Source organism: Sciurus vulgaris, assembly GCF_902686455.1.
Source record: "Sciurus vulgaris genome assembly, chromosome: 3".
In the NCBI taxonomy this organism is placed as follows: Eukaryota; Metazoa; Chordata; class Mammalia; order Rodentia; family Sciuridae; genus Sciurus; species Sciurus vulgaris.
In genome coordinates, this window is record NC_136463.1 from 85175056 (window position 1) to 85187057 (window position 12002).

At 40.8% G+C, this 12002-nt stretch overlaps 1 long non-coding RNA gene across 1 annotated transcript; it reads left to right on the forward strand.

Annotated features, from left to right (window-relative positions):
- The first annotated feature begins 262 nt into the window (after nt 1-262).
- On the forward strand, nt 263-10754 carry LOC306658595. Its single transcript, XR_013763097.1, has 2 exons — nt 263-382; nt 10628-10754. It is a non-coding gene; the product is annotated as an uncharacterized lncRNA (long non-coding RNA).
- The last annotated feature ends 1248 nt before the right edge of the window (nt 10755-12002 follow it).

A 12002-nucleotide genomic window follows, 5' to 3' on the forward strand; every position in this document is an offset into this window, starting at 1 on the left:
TTAGGCAAAGATGAATGAAGCGAAGGAAGGGGGGATGTGAATAGTAAAGACAGTGAAATGAATCTGTGGGCTGGCAGGGAGCCAAAGGGCATGCTTTGTATGCCTGGAGAAAAACAGGAAGCTGTTACAATTGGCTACATGTATACTTGAGATCCTGATTGCTTGACCTTTAACAGGATTAGGTGGACATATCTGATCGAAATTGCTTATGCATGAGACTGCTTATATATTGAGGGTGAGACTGCTTTTTGGGGGGTTTGTTGTTGTTGTTGGGATCCGAATAAAGAAGAAGCTGCTTCATGACATTCTGAGGTGTACATGTCTTTATGTCCCGCTGGACGGCGACATTTGGTGGCCCGTATGGGGAATGGTGAGCGCTCAGGTAAGTAATAAAGGAGAAAATTTTTCACTAGCACAGTCAACTAGCAGTCAACTAGCAGGTTTCCCTATTTGAGAAAACAGTGGCCTTAAGGTACTAATGGAAGGCTCCCCTAGTGAGGGGACTTAACAGAAGGCTATCCCAAGAGACAGCAAAGGATGTCCTGCAGTAAATGAATGTGTGTAAGGTGTTAGTTGTGTTAATATTTTTGTTACTTTTTCTTGTTTGGTTTCTGTTTAAATTTCACGGATTTGCATGGAAGGCTCTCTTAACACCTCTCCCTCTTGGTACTTTGCCTATATGGACATTAGTTCGTTTCTGTCTGACTTCCAAAAAACCAAAATTTCAAGAGCAGCTAAGAGAAAGGGAAGAGATATTAGAAACTGTAAAAGAAGAACAAGCAAGTTGAGCTTCTGAAAGAGAAAGTAGATGTTCAGACTCAGAACAGGGATGTGTCTCTGAAGAACAGGAACTATCTGAGACAGAGCTAGGAAAAAAGTTCTCTCAGTGGCATTTAGCTCCTACTGCACTGCACCCTCTGGCATATAATCCGGGTCACCACTCTTTTCCAAGTTGTAGGGATGCATGTACTTGCAGCACAGGGGCAGCCCCCAGAGAGTGGGCTGATGTAGAATCTCAATCAGTGTTCCCAATATTCCCAGTATTTGAAGATCAAAACAATCAGAGATATCATCAAATATTAGATATAAAATTAGTGAAAATTAGTTAAAAGAGGCAGTTATGTCCTATGGAGTACAAGCTGCATTTATCATTTCTTTATTAGAGAATGTTGCAAGTCAAAATCTTGCTCTGACAGATTGGGGTAATTTAGCAAAAGCATGTTTATCTGGGGGACAATATCTTATGTGGAAGGTGGCCAACCAGGAGTTATGTTCTGATACTGCCCAACATAATGCAGTTATGGGCAATCCTCAATGGAATCTAGACATGCTGACAGGCCAAGGACCATATGAAGGGCAAGGTAATCAGATTAATTTCCACCCCGGTGTGTATCAACAAATTAATGCTGCTGCCACTAAAGCTTGGAAAATGCTTTCAGGTGCTGGTGATCTTCAAGGACAGTTATCTAAGGTTATTCAAGGGAACAATGAACCCTATGCTGATTTTGTAGACAGATTGATTCAAACAGCAGGATGTATATTTGGAGATGTAGACCAGGATATGCCTTTAGTCAAACAGCTTGCATATGAGCAAGCAAGTAAATGGTGTAAAGAAGCAATAAGACCTTGGAAAAACAAAGACCTTGGAGCCTATTTAAAGGCTTGTAGGGATATTAATGAGGCTTTTATTCAAGGTCAGGTGATGGCTGCAGCACTTGCATAGGGTCTTAGAGGCAATGCCAACTCCCACCAGGCCAACAGTGTTATTGGTGTAAACAATATGGACACATAAAAAAGGACTGCCCCCAGGGTCCTGTGCCAAAATTATGTCCCCAATGTAAAAAAGGGAAACACTGGGCAAGTGACTGTAAATCAACTAGAGACAAAGATGGTACCCTTTACCTCCAAGAAACAGGAATCAGGGCACGCGGACTTGGGGCCTACAAATATATGGGGCTATCCAGTCCGTACCTCAGACCCATTACCCCTTGACTCCCCAATTAGACAAACAAGAGGAAGTGCAGGTTTTGACCTCTGTGCCTCCGCCAGAGCAGTATTAGGTGACATAAACTGGATTAGACCTTACCTTCACTTACCCACCTCAAGTTTGGGACCCCTGTTTGACACTCTTTTTTTTTTTTCTTTGTTATTGTACACAAATGGGATACATGTTGTTTCTCTGTTTGTACATGGAGTAAAGGCATACCATTTGTGTAATCATAAATTTACATAGGGTAATGTTGTTTGATTCATTCTGTTATTTTTTCCCTTCCCCCCATTCCTCCCACCCCTCTTTCCCTCTATACAGTCCTTCCTTCCTCCATTCTTGCCCCCCTCCCTAACCCTAACTCTAACCCTAACACTAACCCATCCCTCCCCCCATTATGTGTCTTCATCCACTTATTAGCGATATCATTCGACCTTTGGTTTCTTGAGATTGGCTTATCTCACTTAGCATGATATTCTCCAATTTCATCCATTTGCCTGCAAATGCCATAAGTTTATCATTCTTTCTGGCTGAGTAATATTCCATTGTATATATATAACACAGTTTCTTTATCCATTCATCAATTGAAGGACATCTAGGTTGGTTCCACAATCTGGCTATTGTGAATTGAGCAGCTATAAACATTGATGTGGCTGTATCACTGTAGTATCCTGATTTTAAGTCCTTTGGGTATAGGCTAAAGAGTGGGATAGCTGGGTCAAATGGTGGTTCCATTCCAAGTTTTCTAAGGAATCTCCACACTGCTTTCCAGAGTGGCTGCACTAATTTGCAGCCCCACCAGCAATGTATGAGTGTACCTTTCTCCCCACATCCTCGCCAACACCTGTTGTTGCTTGTATTCTTGATAATCGCCATTCTAATTTGGGTGAGATGGAATCTTAGGGTGGTTTTGATTTGCATTTCTCTTATTACTAGAGATGTTGAACATTTTTCCATATGTTTGTTGATTGCGTGTAGATCTTCTTCTGTGAAGTGTCTATTCATTTCCTTAGCCCATTTGTCGATTGGATTATTTGCATTCTTGGTGTAGAGTTTTTTGAGTTCTTTATAGATTCTGGAGAATAGTGCTCTATCTGAAGTATGATGGGCAAAGATTTTCTCCCATTCTGTAGGCTCTTTCTTCGCATTGATGATAGTTTCCTTAGCTGAGAGAAAGCTTTTTAGTTTGAATCTATCCCAGTTATTGATTCTTGCTCTTATTTCTTGTGCTATGGGAGTCATGTTGAGGAAGTCTGGTCCTAAGCGATAATGTTGAAGATCTGGACCTACTTTTTCTTCTATAATTTGCAGGGTCTCTGGTCTGATTCCAAGGACCTTAATCCATTTTGAGTTTAGTTTCCTGCATGGTGAGAGATATGGGTTTAGTTTCATTCTGTTGCCTATGGATTTCCAATTCTCCCAGCACCATTTGTTGAAGAGGCTATCTTTTCTCCATTGCATATTTTTGGCCCCTTTGTCTAGTATGAGAAAATTGTATTTATTTGGGTTTGTGTCCGTGTCCTCTATTCTGTACCATTGATCTACCTTTCTATTTTGGTGCCAATACCATGCCGTTTTTGTTACTATTGCTTTGTAGTAGAGTTGAAGATCTGGTATTGCAATACCCCCTGTTTCACTCTTCCTGCTAAGGATTGCTTTAGCTATTCTGGGTTTCTTATTCTTCCAGATGAATTTCATAATTGCTTGCTCTATTTCTGTAAGGTATGTCATTGAGATTTTAATTGGAATTGCATTGAATCTGTATAGCACTTTAGGTAGTATGGCCATTTTGACAATATTAATTCTTCCTATCCAAGAACATGGGAGATCTTTCCATATTCTAAGGTGTTCTTTAATTTTTTCCTTTAGTGTACTGTAGTTCTCATTGTAGAGGTCTTTCACCTCTTTTGTGAGAATGATTCCCAAGTATTTTATTTTTTTCAAGGCTATTGTGAATGGGGTAGTTTTCCTGATTATTCTTTCCAAAGATTCATCACTTATGTATAAAAATGCATTAGATTTATGTGCATTGATCTTATATCCCGCTACTTTACTGAATTCACTTATGAGTTCTAAAACTTTTCTGGTGGAATTTCCTGGTTTCTCTAAGTATATAATCATATCATCAGCAAATAGGGATAGTTTGAGTTCTTCTTTTCCTCTTTGTATCCCTTTAATTTCTTTGGTTTGTCTAATTGCTCTGGCTAGAGTTTCAAGGTCAATATTGAATAGAAGTGGTGAAAGAGGGCATCCCTGCCTTGTTCCAGTTTTTAGGGGAAATGCTTTCAGTTTTTCACCATTTAGAATGATATTAGCCATGGGCTTAGCATAGATGGCCTTTACAATGTTAAGGAATGATCCCACTATCCCTATTTTTTCTAGTGTTTTGAGCATGAAGGGATGCTGTATTTTATCAAATGCTTTTTCTGCATCTATTGAAATAATCACGTGATTCTTGTCTTTAAGTCTATTGATATGGTGAATTACATTTATTGATTTCCTGATGTTGAACCAACCTTGCATTCCTGGGATGAAACCCACTTGATCAAGGTGCACTATCTTTTTAGTATGTTTTTGTATGCCATTTGCTAAAATTTTGTTGAGAATTTTTGCATCGATGTTCATTAAGGATATTGGTCTGAAATTTTCTTTCCTCAACGTGTCTCTGTCTGGTTAGGTATCAGGGTGATATTGGCTACACAGAATGAGTTTGGGAGGGTTCCCTCCTCTTCTATTTCATGGAATACCTTGAGGAGTATTGGAATGAGCTCTTCTTTAAAGGTTTTGTAGAACTCGGCTGAGAACCCATCTGGTCCCGGGCTTTTCTTTGTTGGTAGGCTTTTGATGACCTCTTCTATTTCATTACTTGAAATTGTTCTATTTAAATTGTGTATATCCTCCTCTTTCAGTTTAGGCAATTCATATGTCTCTAGAAACTTGTTGATGTCTTCAAAATTTTCTATTTTGTTGGAGGATAGATTTTCAAAATAGCTTCTAATTATGTTTTGTATTTCAATCGCATCTTATGATATTTCCTTGTTCATTCCGAATTTTAGTGATTTTGGTTTTCTCTCGTCTTCTCTTTGTTAGTGTGGCTAAAGGTTGATTAATTTTGTTTATTTTTTCAAAGAACCAACTATTTATTTTGTCAGTTTTTTGTATTGTTTCTTTTGTTTCATTTTTGTTGATTTCAGCTCTGAGTTTAACTATTTCCTGTCTTCTACTACTTTTGGTGCTGGTCTGTTCTTCTTTTTCTAGGGCTTTGAGCTGTACTGTTAGGTCATTTATTTGTTGAGTACTTCTTTTATTAAATGCGCTCCATGAAATAAATTTCCCTCTAAGTACTGCTTTCATAGTTACCCAGAAATTTTGATATGAAGTTTCTCTGTTCTCATTTACCTCTAAGAATTTTTTAATTTTCTTCCTAATATCTTCTGTTATCCATTCATCATATAATAGCATATTGTTTAATCTCCATGTGTTGGAATAGTTTCTGGTTCTTATTCTTTCATTTATTTCTAACTACAATCCATTATGATTTGACAGAATACAAGGTAGTGTCTCTATCATCTTATATTTGCCAACATTAGCTTTGTGGCATAATATATGGTCTGTTTTAGAGAAGGATCCATGTGCTGCTGAGAAGAAAGTGTATTCACTCTTGGTTGGATGGCATATTCTATAAATGTCCGTTAAGTTTAAATTATTGATTGTGTTATTGAGATCTATGGTTTCTTTGTTCAATTTTTGTTTGGAAGATCTGTCCAGTGGTGAGAGAGGCGTGTTAAAATCACCTAGTATTATTGTGGTATGGTCTATTTGGTTTCTGAAATTGAGAAGGATTTGTTTGACATACATGGATGAGCCACTGTTTGGGGCATAGATGTTTATGATTGTTATATCTTGCTGATTTATGCTTCCCTTAAGCAGTATGAAATGTCCTTCTTTATCCCTTCTGACTAACTTTGGCTTAAAGTCCACACTATCTGAAATGAGGATGGATACTCCAGCTTTTTTGCTGAGTCCATGTGCATGGTATGTTTTTCCCCATCCTTTCACCTTTAATCTATGAGTATCTTTTTCTATGAGGTGAGTCTCTTGCAGGCAACATATTGTTGGATGTTTCTTTTTAATCCAATCTGCCAGTCTATGTCTTTTTGATTGATGAATTCAGGCCGTTATAATTCAGGGTTATTATTGAGATATGACTTGGTTTCCCGGTCATTTGGTTCATTTTTTAAATTTTATTTATTTATTTATTTATTTATTTATTTATTTATTTATTTATTTATTTGACATGACTTGGTTCCTCCTTTATTTGACAATTCCTTTAGGATAATTCCTCCCTTTGCTGATTTGCTTCTTTGTTTTCATATCTTCGTCATGGAATATTTTGCTGAGAATTTTCTCTAATGCTGGCTTTCTTTTTGTAAATTCTTTTAGCTTTTGTTTATCATGGAAGGATTTTACTTCATCGTCAAATTTGAAGGTAAGTTTTGCTGGGTATAAGGTTCTTGGTTGGCATCCATTTTCTTTCAGAGCTTGAAAAATGTTGTTCCAGGCCCTTCTAGCTTTTTAGGTCTGTATTGAAAAATCTGCTGATATCCGTATTAGTTTCCCCCTGAATATAATTTGGTTCTTTTCTCTCACAGCCTTTAGAATTATGTCTTTATTATGTATGTTAGGTATTTTCATTATAATGTGCCTTGGTGTGGGTCCGTTGTAATTTTGTGTATTTGGAGTCCTATAAGCTTCTTGAACTTGATTTTCCATTTCATTCTTGAGATTTGGGAAATTTTCTGATATTATTTCATTGAATAGATTGTTCATTCCTTTGGTTTGTTTCTCTAAGCCTTCCTCAATCCCAATAATTCTTAAATTTAGCCTTTTCATGATATCCCATAGTTCTTGTAGATTCTGTTTATGATTTTGTACCATCTTCTCTGTTTGTTCAACTTTGTTTTCAAGGTTAAGCATTTTGTCTTCAATGTCTGAGGTTCTGTCTTCCAGGTGTTCTATCCTATTGGATATGCTTTCTATGGAGTTCTTAATTTGGTTTATTGTTTCCTTCATTTCAAGGATTTCTGTTTGGTTTTTTTTTCAATATCTCTAACTCTTTATTGAAATGATCTTTAGCTTCCTGTATTTGCTCTTTTAACTGTCGATTGGTGCGATCATTCAATGCCTGCATTTGCGCTTTCATCTCATCGTTTGCTTCCCTGATCATTTTAATTATGTACATTCTGAACTCCTTTTCTGTCATTTCTTCTGCCAAGCTGTCATTGGGTTTTATTTGTGTAACATCTAGATTTGTTTGGGGCATATTCTTCCCTTGTTTTCTCATGTTGTTCAGGTATCAGTGGACCGCTGAAATATTGCAGATTTCCTCTATTGACTCATAATGTCCTTGAAGATTTCTAGTATATCCCCTCTTATCCTTCAGTAGGCTGAAGTCTTGGAGGAAGTTGATAGTGTGGTGCTCCACAAGGAAGCTGCCTCTCTAGGAGTGGTGGCCTTCAGGTGGGGTATATTCCCTGCTAGTGGGCAGAGGTGTCTCCACTTGTTGACCAATGATCACCCAAAGGGTACCTAGGCTGCAGACTGAGGCAAGGCCTGTTTGGGCCTGTGTCTCTGGTTTTACCGTCCTTGTGGGAAAACCTCACCCGGCAGGGAAGACTCACCCGGTGGGGAGGTCTCGCTGGTCAGTTCCCCTCCTAGAGGTTCCCCTCAATCTACAACTACTGCCTGGGCTGGGCTGCCTTCCTCTGCAATGTTCCCAGGGGCCCGGCCCCACATCCTGGGCCTGGGAGCCTCACCCTTCGCAGATGAGTCTCCTGAGGCTGCCTCTCCTCAGAGAATCTGCCCACAGTCCTGGAACCTTTGCTCTGCCCCTAAGTGTGTCTCTGTGTGGCTCTTCCACCAAGAAGCCTCCTAGGTCCTGGGACCCTGCTCTGCACCTAATCGCCTGGCTCTGTGGCCCCTCCTCTGAGCAGCCACCTGGAGCCCCGTACAGTCCCTCCGAGACCCAGCGACCTGCCACACCCAGTGACCCGCCGCATGCCTCTTCCTGCAGACAGCTGCCTGGTGTTCTGGTGTGGTCAGTAGGAGTCCAAGAAACTCACTGCGTGCCTCTTCCTCCCCCTGCCAACCACCCGTAGCCCTGGGCAGTCACTCCAAGTCCAAGTGACCCGCCCCATTCCTCCTCCTCCTCCAGGTAGCCCCCCCGGGTGTTCAGGAGCGGTCACTGTGAGTCGCTCTGAGTCCACGTGACCCACTGCATGCCTCTTCCGGGCAGCCACCTGGAGCTCTGGTGCGGTCACTGGAGACCAAGCTACCCACTGCGCTCCTCCTCCAGGCAGCCCCCTGGTGTTCAGGAGCAGTCCCTTTGAGTCCAAACAACTCACCACTCGCCTCCTCCTCTGAGCAGCCGCCTGGAGCTCCAGTGCAGTCACTGCGAGTCCATGCGACCCGCCCCACACCTCCTCCTCCTCCTCCTTTGAGCAGGCCCCGGTGTTCAGGAATGGTAGCTTTGAGTCCAGACAGCTCGCCACGCAGCAACTCCTCCGGCAACTGCCCATAGCTCTGGTATAGTCACTCTGAATCCAAGCAGCCACGCTCCTCCTCCTCCTCCTCAGGGCAGGCCCTGGTGTTCAGGAGTGGTCGCTCCGAGTCCAAACAGCTCGCCGAGCAGCTCCTCCTCTGGCAACCGCTTGTAGCTCTGGCGCAGTCACTCCAAGTCCAAGCGCCTTGCTGCATTGCTCCTACTCCTTCTCCTCCTCCGGGCAGGCCCCGGTGTGCAGGGGTGGTCGCTCTGAGTCCAAACAGCTCTCCTCGCAGCCCCTCCTCTGGGCAGCCACCCGGAGCCCCAGTGGTTGCTCCAAGTCCCAGTGCTCTGCTGAGCGGTCTCCTCAGCGATGCTCCCAGTTGTCCGAGTTCACTGCTCCAGCGGGGGGAGGGGTGTCTCACTGGGCAGCTTTACTTCACAAAGTTCCCTGTGTTCCAGGACCACCACCCCATCTGGGACGCCTCCCCAACGGGAGAGACTCACCCGGCTGCTTTGAGTTGGTCCCAAGTCTCTCAATTTCTCCTCTTTTGAATCCTGAGTCCTGGAGCAACATGAAATGCAGCCACCCTCTAGTCCGCCATCTTGAAACCATCCTGACACTCTTAAAGGTGATTCTGATCCCCTTTCTAAGTGGATGCTTACCCCTAAGGCTCGAACAGCTCTCAAGCTTGTTGAAACAGCTATGGAAAAGGTTCGTCTTAATCGTATTGACCTAGCTAAGCCTTTATCATTCATTGTCTTGGCCACAAATAAGTTACCCACAGGAGTGTTTTGGCAAAAGGGTCCTATTCTATGGGTTCACATGAATTATGCCCCTAACAAGGTCTTATCCTTGTTTACTGAATCTGTGGCAGAATTAACCCTTAGGGTGTTCGAAGTATCCCTTTCTACCTTTGAGTCACATCCCTCTACAATAACTACTCCTTATACTACTGATCAGATACAGCCATCTGATCCTCTTCTTCAATTTTGGAGTCAACATCCTATAATTTTCCCCAAAGTCACCCGGAAAGAACCTATTATAGGAGTTACCCTTACATTTACTGATGTATCAAAAAATGGTACGGGTGCTATTACTGTAAATAATGTTACAGAAACATTGCTGTTTAATACTCTATCTGCACAACAAATAGAACTATTAGTAGATATAGAAGTATTCAGAACCCACCATGAGCCCTTTAACCTATTCTCTGATAGCAAATACGTTGTTAATGCTATTCAAAATTTAGGATTAACTGGTCTGCTCTCCCTCACTTCCACCATCACTAAGTATTTACAATCTTTACAAAAACTTATTTAGGATAGAAAAAGCCCTTTTTTTATTGGTCATGTTCGGGCTCATACTGGCCTTCCAGGTCCTCTAAGTTTACACAATGATTTAACAGACACGGCCACCAGAGACCCACACAACTTTAATGCACTTGAAAATGCAAAAATTTTTTATTCCAAATTTCACATAAATGCTTCTACTCTACATTTACACTATCAGATTACTAATGCAACAGCTCGGGACATAGTCAAGTCTTATGCTAAATGTGCTACACTTATTTCTAACCCCTCATTAGGAGTAAATCCAAAAGGGCTTCAGCTCAATCATAATTGGCAAATGAATGTAACTTATTATCCAAAATTTGGAAAACTACAATTCACATTCTTTCCCCATCCTAGGGGTTCCCAAACAAATTAAAACAGATAATGGTCCTGGATATACGTCCCAGGCCTTTAAACAATTTTGTTCCTCCTTTGGTATTCAACATGTCACAGGAATTCCCTATAATCCTACTGGACAAAGCATTGTGGAGTGTGCCCATTTAACCCTTAAAAACATGCTTTATAAACAAAAAGGGAGAATAGGGGCATCATACAGATCCCCAAAAGACAAATTATCTGTTGCCTTGTTCATTTTAAGTTTTTTAAATCTCGATTCTGAGGGCCGATCAGCTGCTGACCGTCATTCCGAGCCTAATAAAAAGCATCTACCTCAAGTGCTCTGGAAGAACATTCTGTCAGGGCAATGGAAAGGCCCGGATCCAGTATTAATCTGGACCCAAGGATCTGTTTGTGTTTTCCCGCAGGATGCACAATCGCCAATTTGGGTGCCTGAAAGATTGGTCAAGGCTTCCTCAATAGAAAACCAAGAACAACAAGAAGATGTGGAAGTTCCTCCAACTGCTGTTGTTGATGATCCCTCACCATGTTAATGGAGGAGCCGTGCGTTACCTATGGGGGATAGTAAAGGCATGACCTTGCCTTTTGCCCCTTACTAACTCTTCCAATCTATATCCTCCTATTCTTACCACTAATTCCACATTAGGGTTACCTACTGTACCCTTTTCTCCTAACTTAGCACCCTTCCCAAATGGCTCCTGCGACTTAGCAGTTTATGTGGGAACCTTCCCCCAAGTTTGGCTATGCTAGACTGGTAGTCAGAGACGGGTAAGATTCATGAAGAGCTCATACCAACCTAAGATAGGGAATGAAGATATAAGCTTCATTTTCCAATGATGGGTAAGGATGTTTCTCTGTCATGAACAACCTAAGACAGGCATGGTCTTTTTATAAACAAACAGGGGGAGATGTGAGCTGGCAGGGAGCCAAAGGGCATGCTTGGTATGCCTGGAGAAAAACAGGAAGCTGTTACAATTGGCTACATGTATGCTTGAGCTCCTGATTGCTTGACCTTTAACAGGATTGGGTGGACATATCTGATTGAAATTGCTTATGCATGAGACTGCTTATATATCGAGGGTGAGACTGCTTTTTGGGGGGTTTGTTGTTGTTGTTGGGATCCGAATAAAGAAGAAGCTGCTTCGTGACATTCTGAGGTGTACGTGAATCTGACATCACTTACCTATGTACATATATGAATACACCATAGTGAATCTTAACATCATGCACTTCCACAAGACTGGGATCCTAATTGAATAAGACATATTCCATATTTGTATAGAATAGCAAAATAGGTTCCATGGTCTTGTATAACTAAAAAGAACAGATAAAAATATTAAAAAAGAAAATGGTAGATTGTTTTGATACAAAATACAAGTTGTGAATTTTTTATCAGAACATGTAAATAGCAAAAATATATTTAAATTTTTCTATGTCAGAAAAATATATTTCAAAATTCTCAGATATATTCTGGGTTGCTTTTCTTATTTCTGAATTATTGTTTGATACTTAATAATCAATGTTATTTTAAGAAGCTGAAATCAAGTTTAAATTTGAAATTAGCTCTTATCATTTTATTCACTCTAATGAATTAATATTTGTTTTTCTGACCCTGAATATTAATGTTGGAAACACTCTTTAGTTGATTCATGTACTAGCCTTACCAAGCTGTTCAATTTGAAGCATGATTCCTGTCTTCACTAGGCTTCATATTCCTTACCTGCAAAATGGAGACATCACCAAACACAGACATGGCTGAGATATGTTCAGGCTTAGTAAAAT